Below are 14570 nucleotides of genomic sequence, written 5' to 3' on the forward strand. Positions count from 1 at the left end.
ACTCCATGACTACTTTTCCACAGTTGGCACAAACAGCTGGCTTATTGTTTAGTTTTTCTTTACATCAGGCTTAAATGGCCATACATTTGGCAATGATAACATCGCAATGGTGACGGGATATATGGTTTTACCTTCAAAGATAGCCATCCAGCTTTTATAACATTTGGTAATCGGCATTGATCAAATGTTATAATCAGAGTAGCAAGAGGGATACGTTGTTCTCCAACTCTCTTTCTCATTCTGACTACTTTAACTACTCCTTGACTTTTCAGTTCATCCTCTATTTCTTTCTCCTCTATATCCAACAATTCTGGAGCATATATCACACCTCTACTCTGGTTGAAAGTAGGGTGTGAAACGCATTTTACGCTATGACCATTCAATGTTGTAAGTGTTTTTAACCTTTCACCTTGTAATGGGGACAGTGTCTCTATCAAGAGACTTCCATTTCCCTGGGGTAAAATTTTTGGCTGCCCTCCACATAAAGTAACTATTTCTCTATTAGCTTTAAAAACATTTATACGCTCATTTCTTCCGTTTTCAAATTCCAAGATAAAAAATTTTTCATAATTCACTACTTCATAGTGACCAGGTAATACTTCTACTTTTCTATATCTTTCTGTACTGTCATCATTTTTCACTCTCTCTCTCTCTTCTTCTCTAGCGTTTTATTATTCACATGACGTGAATAAGGTTCTAACGTTACAATGTTAGAACCCGAGTTGGAGCTGTCTGTACCGAGGTCCACGTTTGTATTTTCCAGGTCGTCAACAGAGGTGTTGGGTTTTTTTGAAAAAGCAAGCCGGGTTATCCACCTCTTATCGGAGGATGTCAGTCCTCCTATCCCATGTGGCCCAACACGAGAAGAGGCTTCAGCGGGGACCAGTCCTCTATTAGAGAGGGGCTGCCTCTCTTAAGGTTGGCGTACACTGGTCAGTGGGGGTAGTTAGCCCCTCCCACCGTCGACTCCAATGCCTGGCGTCACCCATTACCCGCAAATATGGGTGACTTAAGACCGGATCACTGGAGCCCGACTCTTAACAGACTTGGTCTGCACCCAATGGGGTCTGCCAGAGGGTGATGGCGTCTAAATTGGCACAGGTTGAGATGGAATGCAGTCCATCCCACACTCTGCCAAATACAAAGCAGCATCCAAAGTAAAATCGAACATACCAAAGTCATCAACAATATCGAGCCCAAAAGGAAGAGATGGGAGAAAAAAAGAAATAATCAAAAGTAAAAGAGAAAGTGCTGACTGATTTAGTTGAATCGACAGCTGGGCACCGAGGTCCAATGGGAAGTAGTTCCCACTGTTCATTAGAGCCCAGCTGCTAATCCCTAAGCCCCCCATCCTCATCAAGGCTTCAGCATCTGGGGGGTGACGAGTGGGAGAGCGCTGGCGAGCAAGAGAGCGCTGGCGCACAGGAGATCGCTGATGATCAGGAGAGCGCTGACGAGCAGGAGACCGAACCGTCCATGGTGTGCATCAGGCTGAGGGCGCGCAGAGGTCCGCTGGCGAGCAGGAGATCGTGGCCGCGTAGTCTCTGGAAATGCCGGGCGAGCAGGAGATCGTGGGCGTGCAGGAGAGCGCTAGTGAGATGAGACTGCAACAGTAGGGCGCTTGTGCGCAGTAGCGCACTGGCGCACAGGCAAACGTTGGCGCTTAAGGGACTTACACACACTGTGTGAAAGCCCCTTTTGCCCCGAAGGGACCGGTGCCCGCTGGAAAACGGGATGGGTGGGCGCCCACAGTGCAACGGCAGCCAGGAAGGGCAAGGGCAGGTCAGCAGGTCTGGCAGGAGAAGGAGATCGCGAACGATCTGCGGAGAGGTCCAGGTCCAAAGAAGTAGCAGGAACGGTAGCTGAAGGACGAGGTTCCTCTGCGGGGGACTGCGAGGATGAAGATCCGAAGAGGCGCCTCCTAACACCCTTGTGAGGAGAAGGAAGACCTCGGCGACGAAAAGGAAGGCGAGCCTTACGCCTTATACGTCCTCTGGAAGCAGCAGGCAAACCATCAGCAGTCCTCCGAAGAGGAGTCTCTGTCAGTGAACTCCCCCGGGGGGGAGAATCACCCGCAGGAGAGACCGTTGGACTTGGTTCCTCCCTTGAAGGATGTTCGGAGGGGGGAGCTAAGCCTTCAGCTACAACAGGAGCAGGGGTTTGAACACTCTCATTGGAAGCCTCTGCCACAACAGCCTCGACAATAGACAGAGGGTCAACCTTTGCTACCGCCGGTGACTGTTTGACAGCTGCTCCCAACCTGATCATGTCAAACAGGGCTCCCTTGAAGGGCGAGCCCTGAAGCGCCAAGGAAGCCCAAAGCTGCAAAAGATCATCATTATTTACATCAACAGAAGGAGAAATAATTAAATCCTCCCCCGGGGGAGGAGGAGGAGCTGCCTCGCTATGGGAGGCAACTCCCTCTCCCAAACCCTGAGATCGGTCAACAGTACGGCCTACGCTACCACTCGACAGCCTCTCGCGAGAAGCCGACCGAGTGGGAGCTTCGGAGGAGGTTTGGGCCACGGAAGAAGAGCCCTTAGGATTTTCCTTCTTCAAAGAAACCTTTAAAGGAGAAATATCCCGTTTGGACTTCTTCCAGCGCCAGGAAAACCTCTCCCACTGGGAGGTAGACCACTCCCTACATTCAATAAATACGTTACCACTATCAGACCGTTAACCCCTACAATAAGGGCATAAGGTGTGTGGATCCGTGTCTATTGACGACATGAAGGTTCCACAAGGGCGATCAGGTAACCCGGGGCACTTCCGCATTGTAGAGGCCAACTTCACAACACTCTAGAAAAGAAAAAGCAAAAAGCATGGATTAAATGGCTGTCGTGTAGGCAAAGGGTGACAGCGGACACATCCGACTAGCACCCGAGCCGATAGCAAAGTGAGCTTACCACACAGGTGTGTGAGGGGGGAGGGTAGCTAACTACCCTCCCTACCCCAGGCTAACTAGCGGTGGGGTAGTAAACCCTTGTTAAAATTCTAATGGCTCGACCTTTCAGCTACGCCGAAAGTAATTACCCACTTTAAATAGAATGGTTTGTATTCCATTTACGGAACAAACACTGATAGGTGGAAATTCTGTCATAAGTTATTTGATCGAACATAATAAAAGCCCCAACATTTTATATCTTAAACCTCTTTGTTATTTATTTTTAATATTAGAATAGGCAATACTTTATAATCATAGCTTGTATTCTATTGATCATGTTAATAATAAAAGGTTAGGATTGAGACGTGTGTTAGATATATTTAGTCTAATCATTGGAAATGGAAACCAAGTCCATGTTTGAACAGATGATGGAGCATGAAGCTAAAACTCACCCCTTCATTAAGTTTGTATTTACCCCTTTAAGTTCCTATTGATAATGCCAATATACTAGCTCACGGGGCCAACGTGCTAGCGAAACATAGTCCACTTGCCAGAACATAAGAGCAGCGAAATATAGTTTAATCGCGAGTATACGGCAGAGCAAAAACCAATAAACCATTAGCTCAGTTAAGTAAGGAGTTACAATATTTGTAATATGATGAACAGTACTACAAATGACTCCATAAATAATGGGATGGAAATTTCCATTTTCTATGCATCCAAAGTCCTAGCACACAGAAGCTCTAGTGTTTTGACAATGTTTCATTACTGCTAGTCTGTTTTGATTACAGCAACTTTTCTCTTACAATTACTTTTTTTATGACGATGACCGACAGAAACAAAGTTTGAAAAAGTTACTTTAATTATCAACACAATTAGACAAGAACGCTATATTTTAAGATGTTTCGAACATAATTGATAATGAAACCTAGAGCAAAGCCATAGCTTTTCAGTTATGGTAGTCAACCCAAACATGGTATTATTTTACTGTACAGTATTACAGGGCAATGTAACCGAGGAAAAAAACTATAATAAAACCAGAAACTGTAGGTATTTGAGTTTCTATGGTGGGGATAAACACAGAAATGTAAAATAAAGGAGTGCAGTTCCTAATCACTCAATAACCTAACCTTACCTAACCTAAATAGCAGGGTCACTCTTTACCTACTTACTGGCGTAGGAATTTAACCTCTAGCGATTAAACACCAATTCTTAATCTTGCTTATGGTATCATATTTAAAAAAACCAGAGCCTCTGTAGTTTCTTGGGATAGGCTCAAAAAAACAGATTTTTAATGGGAAACACTCCGGAACACGGTTTCATTGTAGTGTATTACATGGCAATGTAACCAAGGATACCAACTACTTTTTCTTATAGGAAAAATTACGCTCCCTTCGAAAATAACACTCGTTCCCGTCGCAAATGAATAGTTTCAGAAATATATATACATCTATATCCTCCGATAATGGGGGACCCCAGTGAGAACTCGGGGTTTTGGGTGGGGAAAACATACTGGGGAACCGATATATAACCGTAAATCAATCCTTTTCTTCTCTATACATTTCCTTCTTGTATGTATTATAACCGTAGGAAAATACAAAACAGTATAACTGGATATATTTGGGAGGAACCGTTTCAAAGGTTATTTCTTGTAGTAATACAGTAACCAGTGCTGCCAACGCCTGATGTAGATTAAATGTTAACATTCCATACCTGATGTAGATCAAATGTTAGCATTCCATGCTAACATAAGCACCCATTTGTACGTACGTTCGTTCGCACCAGTTTCCGACCTGGGCATATATAACCCCCCTGCGCAGGAGTTTCCCCTCCCAAATTACTCTTTTTATTACCGTATTATTTTCTCATTTTATATTCCCATTCAATATTATTTATCATACATTCCATTTTACCTTCCTATATTGGGTTTATTTGTTTGGTTATTTCCTTTCCCATTTGTACGTACGTTCGTTCGCACCAGTTTCCGACCTGCGCATATATTACCCCCCTGCGCAGGAGTTTCCCCTCCCAAATTACTCTTTTTATTACCGTATTATTTTCTCACTTTATACCGTTACTGCCTAAAAAGGTACTTTTTTGGACAAAAGTCGTCTACCCCCATGGAAAATAATATTATGTGCCAACCACTTTTTGCATAAACATTCGGACCATGAGACCCTCATGGATGGTATCGACATATCTTCGAAAACTAGTGTGGATTGGAGAAGTTTCTGTTCGGAGGTTACCGAATACTTCTTCGATAATCAAGAGGCGATTGGTGGTGATGGAGTTACTTTTGAAATAGACGAAACTCTTTTTTGTAAAGCTAAATACAACCGTGGTAGACCGTTAAGTGCCATATGGGTCTTTGGGGGTATTGAGCGTGCATCCAAGAAATTTTTCATTATCCCTTTAGTTCCCCCCCTTTCTACTAAACGAGATGCTGCTACTCAAATTCCCCTCATCCAGAAGTATATCAAACCTGGTACTATCATTATCAGTGATAAGTGGTCTGCATACAACTCACTATCGGAAATTGGTTACGTTCATAAGTCTATTAATCATTCGGAACATTTCGTTGACCCCCTAGACCCAACCATCCATACTCAAAATATAGAACGTCTCTGGAGAGAAGTGAAGGAGTGGGTTCAGAGACCTGGAATCAAGACTGAATATTTCAAGCAATATTTTTACAGGTTCATTTTTACCCACTACTATCCACAACATATGTTACTCCACCACTTTTTCATTGCTGCCAGTCGCCTCTACCCTCCTTTACAACAACAGACAATGGACCCCCCCTACCCACAAGACCCCGATGACCCCCATCCATCCACATCCCAGTCATAGAAGTTAATCCGTCAGTCTCTTCCTTCCGTGTCCAACAAGTTTCGACGTTTTCTTCATAAAAGTAAGTCATTCCTCAATAGTCATTATACGTGTTTTGTGACCGGGGTACTTCTAGGCAAGGTTAGGTGGGTTTGTTAGGTTCTGTGGCCTTTCTGTACTTTTTATATATTGTGTAACAGTTATATGGAAAAATTATTTAATATACCTATGGAAATATTTAGCATTTCTACCACTAGTAATGACATCGTGTCGTTGGTAGTTCTGTGTACCATTCGTCACCGTTGGTAGTACTGTGAATCAAGGTAAGTCATTCCCCAATTCTTATTATATGTGTTTTGTGACCGGGGTACTTCTAGGCAAGGTTAGGTGGGTTTGTTAGGTTCTGTGGCCTTTTGGTACTCTTTATTTATTGTGTAATAGTTATATGGAAAAATTATTTAGTTTAGGTATGGAAATATTTAGCATTTCTATCTCTAGTAATGACATCGTGTCGTTGGTAACACTGTGTACCATTCGTCAACGTTGGTAGTTCTGTCAACCATTGGTAACGTTGCTAATGTTATCGTCCTCAGTACATCTGTTGTTTAAATATTTTAACTCAATATATATGTCAAAAGTGTTAATATTTATATGGTACATTTGTATTGTATTACATTGTGTGATTTTCGCACAGGAAATATATGATTTCCTATAGTAGATAACGTGATTTAACAGGTTTTCACATTCATTTCATACGTAATAACATCAACCAATTCGTCAACTTAAAGTTAACAGAATTGGTTGATCTGTTTGTTACCGATTGAAATGATCATCAAAATCGGTTAAATCACGTTATTTGCTATAGGAAATTGTATATTTCCTGTGCGAAATCACACTTTGTAATACAATACAAAATTACCCAGAACACCACCTAACCCAAGGTTTCACACCTAACCTAACCAAGGAGTTGAATCCTTACCTACTGGAGGGGCTACAGTACCCCTACGACCCACCTTCAGATTACCATAATCTGGTTTTATTGTAGTGTAGCATAAATGATTCGCATGACATCTTATACCAAGCATAGATAATGTTCAAACAGCTTAACCAAGGCCTGTCTCAACTCACCATTGCATGTAAAACTTTAAAGTGCCAAAAGACTGTTTAAGACATTAATCCACAAAATAATAAACAGGAGGGTTAAACCTATTTATATACTTACCGATGACATTTACGTTAAGTCACTACAACCTTAATAAAAATGAGTTACTAAAGGGCATCACTCGACACTAAGTTGAATGTCGTATGTTTACACCAAGCAATACAGATTTATAATGGTTGATGTTTGTTTACAGTCGTGACGTCATCAATGTTTTTAAGGGGGGTGGGGGGTGGAGGCCTGATACTTTATCTTGGAGTATTAATCCTCCTTGTACTGTGTATAAATACCTTCGTGGGGAAAACTTTGATAATAAGTTTATTTTTTCAATTTCAAACATGGTTTACCTCATTGCGAACTAGTTTTACCACAAAAATATTGATGATTGTAACATTGTTCATAATGATAATTATTATTATTATTATTACCTAAGCTACAACCCAAGTTGGAAAACGCAAGATGCTATAAGCCCAAGGGCTTCAACAGGGAAAAAATAGCCAAGTGAAGAAAGGGAAAAATAGCCCAGTGAAGAAAGGGAAAAAAGGAAATAAATAAACGATATGAGGAATGATGCACAATTGCAATAAACTATTTTATAAACAGTAAGAACAACAAAACAGATATTTCATATATAAACTATAAAAAGACTAAAGTTTTTGAACGTCTTCCGACAAAACGTCTTGATAGGTTTGCCGAAGGTAATTATCTGTTCCATAGTTTGTAATTTGGTTTTCGTAAAGGAATTGGAGCATGAGCATGTGATGTCCTTAAAACCTCCAAGGCTGTAAAAGAATCCCTTGATTCTGGTCAGGAAGTTCGTATGATTGGCCTTGATTTTATTGATGACTTTGATGTTAATGTGGTGGCCCTTGTTTTCAAACTTGAACAGTTGGGCGTGGGTAGGATGTTTCTTAGCATCATTATTGATTTCTTTTAGGAATACATCGCAAATTGTTGTTAATGGGCACCATAGTGAGCATAGGAATGTGATATCTGGTGTTCCTCAGGGTGGTGTTCTTGGCCCATTACTTTTCACACTATACGCATGACATGTGGTTTGGTCCAGAAAATGAGCTTGTTGCATATGCAAATGATGCTCCTCTCTTTGCATCAATTCCATCTCCTAAATGTAGATCTGGGGTTGCTGAATTTCTTAATAGAGATCTAGCTAAAATTAGTGCATAGTGCAAATTATGGGATATGGAGTTGAATCCTAACAATACTCAAAGTATGACTGGAAGTAGGTCAAGAATAGTGGCTCCTCAACATCCGGATTTCAGTTTGATAATATTTCTTAATGCTGTATGACTCCTTTAAATTTTAAGGTGTGATTCTCGACAGCAACTTTACTTCTGAGAAACGCATTAGGTCTGTTTCTTATTCAATTGCACAAAAAAATGGCTTATTGAGAAAGTCTTTTAAGATTTTTGGTGATAAATCTATTCTGAAGAAGTCTTTTGATTCTTTCATTCTACCTTGTTTCGAGTATTGTTTTCCAGTCTGGTCTTCAGCTGCTGATTCTCATCTTAATTTGTTGGACAGGAACTTACGGTCTATTAATTTTCTTATCCCTGATCTCTGGCACCGTCGTTCAATTAATTCATTATGCATGTTGCATGAGATTTTTCATAATTCTGATCATCCTTTACATTCAGATCTTCCCGGATAGTTCCATCTCGTTCGTAATACTAGACTTGCAGTTAATTCTAGTAGTCAGGCCTTCTCCTTCAAGAGGCTCAATACTACACAGTATACTAGAGGTTTTATTTCAACTGAGACCAAGTCAAAACAGGGGCGTAGGAGAGTTTTTCAAATGGGGGAGGTGCTAAAATTTAAAATGGGACCGTCACTGACGGCGGGGTGTCTGGGGTCCTCCCCCAGGGAAAAGAAAATTACGAAGTGTCACTCTTAGATGCAATTTCCTTGCATCTGACAGCAGATTATCTAACAATAGAATCATATTTTGGACGATTTTTATGTGACCAATTACAATTTGAACACAACGACCATAAAATACTGGTAGACCTACTTGATAAATTTACCAAAAACATGCTAACGATGTTAGTTCTTTGATATACTCATTCTTACTTGTTATAATATGCCCTACTTTATTTGTTCTTGCATCCATGTTGTTCTTTTTCCATTTCTTAGTGATATTTCCATCATTATTTTTTTTTCTCTGAGTTGTAACTAGCTTTTAGAAAGGCTGCAAGTTTCAGACGCATAGGTTAATATAGGTAGGACCATACTTTCCCTTTTAGAGTGTGTTATTTTATTTTTCGTATTTTCTTTTTGTTTACCAACAGCTCTTTATCCCATGTTTATTCTTCTCTTAATTCTGGTCTCGTGTTCTGAAAAAAAAAACGCTTATTGCCTGTCCTAAGTAGGCCTACGTAGGCTGCAATCTACATGTTCTGTTGTACAATTAAACCTGAGGAGTCTCACCAACATGCATTGAATCCTTATTGGCGTTCTGTCAAAATCCTTTGTATTGCTAAGGGGTACGAGGGGCACGTGGTTAGCAATTATCTTGAAAAGAGGCAAACCTACCAAATAGTGTGCAAATGTTTCACAAGCCCATACTAGGGCAAGACATTTCTTGTCTATTTGCCCCCACTTCTTTTTAGCTGTTGCGAGAGACCTGGATCCATTCATACACAATTATGAGCAATTTTTCACACAATTCTTACAGTAACCAAGCTCGTAGACCATATAAACTTGCATCAGCTAAAACAATTGTAGATTTTGACATGTCATAGAAAGCAAGAACAGAGTTCGATGATAGGAGATCTTTAATTTGTTGAATGCTTGTTTCTGCGCATCATCCCAAACAAAATCTGTAGGCTATCACTCTTGAGCAACGAAAGAATCGGTTGCATTTCTTTAGAGAGGTTAGGGACGTATCAAGCAATATAGTTTATCCTTCCCACAATTCTTCGGACTTCAGCAACATTCCTTGGATTCTACTTTAGTGGGGTCAGGAGACGATCAAGCATTTGTTGCCGGATCCGATCATGCTCTTTAGCATCCACAAATACACTCTTAATGTCAGAAAGTAGTTCTTTCAAATTACACTTGAAAATTTATGTACTAAAGTAAACCATAAGTTAACCTGTTGAATACAGAACGCCCAGATGGAGTGATGAAGAGTATAGGCTATATTTTCCGTCTTTTTCGTGAAGAGGTAGCTACCAGAGCAGAAAAAAAAACGTTTGCGCCAGCCAATTTTGCTGACATTTTCTTCTAACCAGGTTGGTTTAATTTTCTTTAAAACATCACAGATACGAACCTTACCATTCTTCTTTAAGACAGGGACTATCGGAGCACACCATTCCGTTGGTCCGGTGATTGGACTAATCATGTCATTAGCTATCATGTGCCCAAGTTCATCTCTCGCAGGCTTGAGGAGAGGCTCAGAAATTCTACGTGAAAGTATGTTTTAGTAATCACACACTTCAAAATTTGAATAGAATTGAGTGCCTCAACAACTTGTCAAAAGGTGGCAACACATGTCCCTTGTTCCATTCGTGTGAATGATTCTATTCAATTGGATAAGAGTGATAGATTCATACTTATGTAGAAGTATGGTTGGCAGGTATAAATCATATTCAATTCCAATTCAATAGAATATTCCTGGCTATTTTAAAACCAACATAACGCCATGGAAGGTTCCAGAATGCAAGGATTAAAGAGCTCTATGCATTGTTTATTTTCATGGCCAACAGATGGGCTTAGCAGTAGAGTACCAAATTGCTGGTTATCCCCATCATCCACTCATTATAGTGTTTATTATTTCATTTCTGTTGCTATTTGGGCACAAAATTTCTATAAAACATACGCACGTGAAATTGGTGTTTCTTGTTGTCTGCTCACTGCTCGATTCTTAGGAAATTACAAATTTCACAATAAATGTCATATAAACATTTTCTCACCAAACAATCGTTAATTCAATTACATTTGGGGATCAGGGGAGTTGCCATATAATGCCACACGTACTTATATCGGTGAAACAATCAAGTAATTACACAGTTATTTGATCTAACTTTAAATTACATTTTTATAAGACAAAATACAGTTTATACATTTTATGGTATGACATGTATTGTTAGTAAAAATAACCTAGAATAACAATATTGTTATATTCCGTAAGGCCCAATAATGCAGACTCCTTTAGCCCCCTACCATGTATCGTACAGAGTTTTACTTTACCGCCAATAGATGGCAACAGAGGCAATTTTTTCCAACTAATATAGTCTGTTAATTGAAAACCATATTTGCCAAAAAGGAAAAAAAAAAAAAAACGTGTTAGGTAAGAAGGTAGAGGCTAGAGAATTGATTGTTAGTAAATTGTCCAACGATCGTTTCCTTATTAGGAATTAATATTTTCATCAGCAAATGGTGTGAATTTTCCATATGCTGTCGAAAGTAAACCGAGTTTGCTCATGAAAGTGTTTATATTTCCTTTATTCACCGGAACACATGGATGATAAGTCATGTCCCTGTACAAGTGACCAAGGTAGCAATCATCAACATAGTTAAAGTTGGTGGGACGAGCTTCGTACAGCTCTGCCAAATAGAATATTACTGAATGGAGAATATTAATCATTACAGATTCATATGATTTAAGGAGTAATAGTTATTTGTCAGAAGGTGCATGGCTATGGTGTAATTTGATGTTCTTATACTCAACATAATTAGCATAAACGAATCGAATAATTACAAAGAAAAAGGTCACATTTATTTCTATTTTTTCCTAATAACATTCTTTGTTTACATATTTTTTCAATGGCGATGATCTTTATATAAGGGGATTTATTGTTAGATTAATGGGATTGATGCTAGAATAGTTGGATTTATTGGACAAATTATGGGATTTGTTATCGATTATGGAGGCCTTACGCCAGAAACCTTTTGCTTGAATATAAAGATGCCATTATCCAAATGTATTTGAATGGGTTTAATGTTAGAGAGAGTATTGTATTAGATTTATTTGGGTAATTTGAAATTAATTGCTATAACAAGATAGTTCTTGTCAATAAGCTAACATTAATTTGTGTTGTCCCCCCCCCCCTCTCTCTCTCTCTCTCTCTCTCTCTCTCTCTCTCTCTCTCTCTCTCTCTCTCTCTATATATATATATATATATATATATATATAATATATATATATATATATATACATACATATATATATATATATATATATATATATAAATATATATATATATGTGTGTGTGTGTGTGTGTGTGCGTGTGTGTGTGCGTGTGGATATATATATATATATATATATATATATATATATATATATATATATATATATAGAGAGAGAGAGAGAGAGAGAGAGAGGAGAGAGAGAGAGAGAGAGAGAGAGAGAGAGAGAGAGAGAGAGAAACGTAAATTTAAAGGTTTTATTACAACAAAATCGTCATTGAGAAAAGGGTGGAAAAAATTATTTAAGGAAAAATATAAAAAAATGGGACGCAGGTAGAGAGAGAGAGAGAGAGAGAGAGAGAGAGAGAGAGAGAGACGTAAATTTAAAGGTTTTATTACAGCAAAATCGTCATTGAGGAAAGGGTGGAAAAAATTATTTAAGGGAAAATATAAAAAAATGGGACTCAGGCGTTGAGAGAGAGAGAGAGAGAGAGAGAGAGAGAGAGAGAGAGAGAGAATAGCTTCACATAATTACCAAGTTTGGTCAAAATCTGTACTCTAGTTTTTGTGTCAAGTTGCTAAACAGAAAAACAAAAAAGCGATGACAGGGTTGAAAACATACCCCGTGCAAAATCTTCGATTTTGTCTATGAAACTGGACCAGAATGCCGAGAGGCATTGGGGCCTGGGAGACCATTCAACGCGCGTGTTCAACAGGGGGAAAGCCCTGCATTGGCAATACGGTGAAAGGTGCTGGACAGCAAAATGGAAGAATGAAAAGCATAGATCGATGAAAATAGAGTGCAGCAGTAGATAAAGGTTAAAGGTGTCTGGTTTCAGTTCGTTTTTTAGGTTTAAAGGTTGCTCATGAATGACAGAGGCAAGGGACAGTGACGTTGCCATATCAAGCAAGACAATGCCCTAGAGACTGACCATATACACATATAATCAGCGCCCAAGCCCCCTCTCCATCCAAGCTAGGACCAGAGAGGGCCAGGCAATGGCTGCTGATGACCCAGTAGATAGACATATAGGCTCCCCTAAACCCCCATCCTTAGTTCACAAGGATGGTAAGGTTGCAGATTCTAAAGGCACTAACGACGTCAAGTAATATTAAGAATAACAAAATGGGTCCCTAGAGATTGCAAAAGCAAGGAAAGGAAGAGCCGACGATAGATTGTAGAACTAAGAAAATTTGAGTGTAAAACCGAGAACGAATATATATCCGTTTATGTATGACATCCTTTAACAGGTAAAATGCCAAAACTAGTATAGAAAGACCATAACCAGACACGAGAGGAAGGACAAGTCCAAGGCCTTTGTCCTGCTGCAATGGACTAGTTACGGTTGATCATAAATCTAGTTAAAGTCATTATCTAAAAAAGTAAGTATATTTGTTTAATATTCACATTTTGTAAATTAAATTGTCTAAGGCAATTGTCCTGCAATGGACTAGTTACGGCTGATGATGAATGTAAAGTTAGTTAAAATCGTCATTTAAAGAAACATAATTATATTAATGTTTATTATTCATGTTTTGAAAAAATAAGTAAAATAAAAGGGAGTAATTCAATCACTCGGAATACCGATTTCTTGCAAAAAAAAGAAAAAAAAGAAAGAAAGAAAAAAAAGGAACCATCACCTGAATATGAGCGAGGCATTTACCATCGCATGGAATTCAATGGAAAAATATAGTGTGTCCCACAGACTGGAGCCAAGCGCCTGGTTCCAAACCAGTATTTATAACTGAGGTTTAGAAGTGCCCCGTTACTATACATTATTCTGGAAGTTTTATTCCACTTATGGCCAAACTGTGGAATGCTCTTTCTAATCAGGCAATTGATTTGTTGGAACTTCCAAAGTTCAAACTTGCAGCGAACGTTTTTATGTTGAACAGGCTGACATACTCGTAAGTATCTTCAAAGTTTATACATAACAGATCTATTTTAATGTTGTTTAACGGTCACTCACGAATGGCTGAGGCAAGGGACAGTGATATTGCCCTATCAAGCAGGACAATGCCCTAGAGACCCCCAAAGCCACATCCCTAGCTTACAAGGATGGTGAGCTTGCAGACACTATACGAAAGTATCGAGCTTGAGCGGGTCTCGAACTCTAGCCTAGCAAAACAGCCAGGTAGGGATGTTTTCAATAGGCCAGAAAGGGGCGATGCAGAGACCCTTAAATAAGTCTACAGTGTACAGCATGAAAATAGTATGACAGATCAAATAATTAAGTATTGAAAATATTCGCTACTTGAAATGAACCCGCAAAATAATACTAACTGCAAAACCTCCTAAAGTCACGAAAAGAATTGTCTGTGAATGTGACAACCTTCCCCCAAACCCTCTCTGGGTGCTGGGGCTATAACTTGCTGTTTGACGTCAATGCGGCCGGACTAACTAAGAATGCATAAACACAACCAATATAATTACTGTGTTGTAAAATCTAAGGCCAAAGACCAGGCACTGATACTGTTCATTCAGTAGGTAATATGATTAACATTATTACCAAAAATCATTCGTATATCAAGGCAGACCATTCAAGCTTT

The 14570-nt window shown here is 39.3% G+C and overlaps 1 long non-coding RNA gene across 1 annotated transcript in view; it reads right to left on the reverse strand.

Moving 5' to 3' along the window:
* The window catches only part of LOC137622007 (uncharacterized), a 30160-nt gene extending 23099 nt beyond the window's left edge, over window positions 1–7061 (reverse strand). Inside the window, exon 1 of the long non-coding RNA XR_011040320.1 lies at window positions 6936–7061. This is a non-coding gene — a long non-coding RNA (uncharacterized lncRNA). The remainder of the gene's footprint in view (window positions 1–6935) is intronic.
* Between the last annotated feature and the right edge of the window lie 7509 nt (window positions 7062–14570).

Source organism: Palaemon carinicauda, chromosome 28, assembly GCF_036898095.1.
Source record: "Palaemon carinicauda isolate YSFRI2023 chromosome 28, ASM3689809v2, whole genome shotgun sequence".
Taxonomy (NCBI): Eukaryota; Metazoa; Arthropoda; class Malacostraca; order Decapoda; family Palaemonidae; genus Palaemon; species Palaemon carinicauda.